Below are 3,957 nucleotides of genomic sequence, written 5' to 3' on the forward strand. Positions count from 1 at the left end.
ATATCATTGAAAGGACAAAGAGCAATATATTCTAAAAAGTCAACAAGTATTTAGTCGCTGAGCCTAATATATGTCTCCCTATATCATTTGACAAGGATGAAAGAACTTAACAAATGTTCAACTTAGAGCCTTCTATGTGGGCCAACATCAGTTTACTATAGGTTCACAGAAGGTAGCAGTGCATGTCTTTTACATAATAGGGTTGAAGGAGTCAGTAGTGACACTAAAGACTACTAAAATAAGAGACTTGGAAAAAGTAGATGAACAGAACAAAATCTGAAAACTGAAATTCACAGTTAAACTTGTCATCATTACACAAAAATGCACAAAAATTCTGCAAATGTTCTGAGACTCACAACATACTAATCCAAAAAATACAGCACACCCAGAGCTACAGGCATTAGGCTGTAATGGAAAGAACACTGAGTAGAAGAGCTGATCTGAGCCATGGCCCTTACTACTGCTTCAATACCTTCCCCACATCACACAGCCATCTTTCCATGAGTGAGGTACCATATGAACAAAGCACACTAAAAAACAAACCTTATGATTTAAAGAGCATGAGTAAACCTTGAGATTTAATGTTCTCTGAGTCTAATTTTTAAAAACACTGGGGTTCTCTCTCAGCAGGGGAAAACATGCTAGAGAGGGTTGCGAAAGTGCATATAAATGCAGTACCATTTCTCTAAATAATACTATGATTGGTTAGTCTCTAACGTGAGTTTTTGTGTCTGGCATGGAGGCAAATGCCTTTAATTCCAGCATTTAAGAAGAGGCTGATGAATCTTTTTGTATTTAAGGCAAGCCTGGTCTACATAGGTCCAGGAGGACAGCTATGTAGAGACCCTGTCTCAAAACAAAATTTAAAAAAAAAAAACTTATAATGAAAATTTAACTTGGGCTTTTGAGTAAATATGTGCTGAAATTTTTAAGTATAGCAAGATTAAATATAATTTAAGAAGAATCATGGTTTATTCAAGTTAAAAAATACAAAAACATTTCATAGTTATTTTCCTAATATAACTAACTGTTCACCAGGACCCCCCCCAAAAGACTAATTTCTCCTAAGATTTCTGAATACAGTTCAAATAGTGTCAGTTATTACTACATAGAAACCTCTCATTATCAACTGATGCCACATCATTAAACTAAAAAAAACTACAAAAGGAAGATTAAAATCTAGTAACATAAAGTCTTTGTTTTCAAACCTGAAATTTTAGGCACCATTGATGCTCAAATTTAATAATCTAGCATAGTAAATATGATAACATATTTCCAAGGTTTTCAAAAAATTTATTCCTGATTTTGAACAACTGCTCAACAATGACATACTGAGGCATGTTATTTCAATATACCTGAAATATTAACATGAAAAGTATATAATGAACAATCAAGCAGAAGTGTTTGGCCCATTCCAGGCCTGAGCTAGTGGCTCCTCCCAGATTTCTTGGTCAGGCACCATCACACCACTGAGGGTTCCTAGGCCCAGCCATGTGAGAAAAGAAAAGCAACAGCTCTGTGCCAAGCCTTGTGGCTAGGGCAGGCAAGACTCAACCAAGTGCCACCTGTAACCCAATCAAGAGCCCTGGCACAGAGTTAATGGGCACTATTATAATGAGTACATGGTGGGAAAATGGAAAAGGCAGAATGGTTCAAGGGGCCATGTTTAGAGGTGGATCTGAAGAGGTGAGCATGGTAAGGAACAGGCTGACGTGAATAGCCTGTTTGTCACCCAAGTCTAAGGTGATGATTGAGCCTGGGCTATTGCCAAAGGCCAGTTCAGGGTCTGAGGCCCTGAAGTAGCCATGAAGGGGGCCTGTGTTGATGTCTGTGCCTCCTGTGGCCACTGAGAACCATGAAGAGGCCTGTAGATGAGAGTTGGTCCCAGGGTACATGAGTGAGAGAACTAGCCCTGCCCCTCACCAGCTGTAGCACACAGGAGAACTGGCCCTGAACCCTGCCAGGGTAGCACACTAAAGCTAACCCTGTTGTTGGGGGAATGAGGGAAGCAGGTGAGTCAGCCCTAAGGGTGCCAGAGTAGGAGAACTGACCCCGCCCCTTATGCGTCCCCTGCACCTAGCCTGGCTAAAACTAGAGCTGTCCTGGTGGTGTAAGTGTAGGTGAGCCAAATATGAGGACCTGAGAGCAGAACTAGTCCTGCTCCTTGCTGCAGGCTGCACTGGTGAGCTAGCTGAGGTGAGTGCTGCAGGCTGCACTGGTGAGCTAGCTGAGGTGAGTGCTGCAGGCTGCACTGGTGAGCTAGCTGAGGTGAGTGCTGCAGGCTGCACTGGTGAGCTAGCTGAGGTGAGTGCTGCAGGCTGCACTGGTGAGCTAGCTGAGGCAGTGCTGGAGCACTCACCCAGGTGGTGATGATGAGGAAAAGCTAGGGACGAGCTACCACCCAGGCCCAGAACCAGGGTTGAGTTGGCCCACCCCAACATTCACCTTGTCTGTGAACTGTGTGAGCATGTGAAGGGGACAAATCTACTGATCCAAAACTGCAGGATCTCCACAACATAGGATAACAACAGGACATCCAAGAGGAACTCCAGTGAGAGCCCATTATCTGTGGCACAGCAGAAGCCAGAGGCCTTAAGCCAGATAGATAGCGCTTGGCAAGAACACTTGTAAGTAAAGTTGAATGGACTAAAGGGTAGACTGTGTGACTCAACAGGTCACACTACGGCTTCCACAACAAGATTCTTCTACATTTTTGTTATTGTTGTTTTTATTTTGTTTTGCTTTTTTGTTTTGTCTGGTTTGGGTTTTCTTTTAAATTTGGTTTTCTTTTGAGGGGAGGCTGCAAGAGCAGAGAAAGGATGTGAGCAGATGGGAAAATGATAAAAGAAAAAAAATAACAAAAAAATATGCTGAGAATACTTGCCTAGAATATGTTGGATCCTGGTTTTATCTCTAATACCATTTTTTAAAAAGAAGAAAGACCATATTACTTGACACTGTGTAATTTTTCCAACAGTACTAGGTAGGGAACTCATTTGAAAGTAAAAAGTTAAAAAAAGCTAATGTATCAAGAATTAATTTCAGCACTCCATCAACAGGTTAAAAATACCTGATTCACTGAGGGACTTAGCTTATCTCTCTTTTTTCAAGAAAACTAGATCATAAGTACAAAACTAGCCTAATTCTAAGTAATGTCTACTCCAATTTCTCAATCTCACTCACCCCCACCCCCCACAGAAATAAGGTTTCTCCAGCTCCACCTGCTCAGGCACTGGGACTGAACCCTAATCAGGAGGGCAAAGGGGAGAAGTGGTAGTTCCTTTGTCTCCATAGCCTGCCTGCAGCGAGCAGGGTGGGCCCTTCGTTTGCGAGCTACCCAAGCAGCACCAAGTTTCGATCTGGGCACCCAGAAGAGACATCTTTAGGGTGAGTCAGTGTGGCTACAGCCAGGAACAGGGAACTCAGACATTCCTCATCCCTCCTACACTTCCTGCTCATCCTGCAGGGGCTATACTGCCCTACACCTCCTCTCTCCTCTTCCTATCCCATCCAGCTTACATCCAGAAACCCCCACCCCTGTCTCCCTCCCTCCCCTCTTTGGCGGCATAGCACCTCCCAGCTCAGCTTGCTCGGGCGCTGGGACCGAACCTGAATCCGGAGGGCAAAGGTGGTAGTTCCTTTGTCTCCATAGCCTGCCTGCAGCGAGCAGGGTGGGCCCTTTGTTGGCAAGCTACCCAAGAAGCACAGAGATCCGATCTGGACACGAGGAGAACCCTCACTGGGGAGTGACATCACTGGAAAGGTACATCAGTGGGCAAGAAGACCTGATCCTGTAAAAAGATCCATTGGGGAGCATTCGGAGGAAAAGATGGGCAGGCGCCAATGCAAGAATTCACCCAACAATCTGGAGAGATGGCTCAGTGGTTAAGAGCATTGCCTGTTCTTCCAAAGGTCCTGAGTTCAATTCCCAGCAACCACATGGTGGCTCACAACCAT

The 3,957-nt window shown here is 44.1% G+C and overlaps 1 protein-coding gene across 1 annotated transcript in view; it reads right to left on the reverse strand.

Moving 5' to 3' along the window:
* The window catches only part of Kiaa1109 (KIAA1109 ortholog), a 207,895-nt gene that overhangs the window by 161,232 nt on the left and 42,706 nt on the right, over positions 1-3,957 (reverse strand). The window lies entirely within an intron of this gene.

This window comes from Microtus ochrogaster, unplaced genomic scaffold, assembly GCF_000317375.1.
Source record: "Microtus ochrogaster isolate Prairie Vole_2 unplaced genomic scaffold, MicOch1.0 UNK78, whole genome shotgun sequence".
In the NCBI taxonomy this organism is placed as follows: Eukaryota; Metazoa; Chordata; class Mammalia; order Rodentia; family Cricetidae; genus Microtus; species Microtus ochrogaster.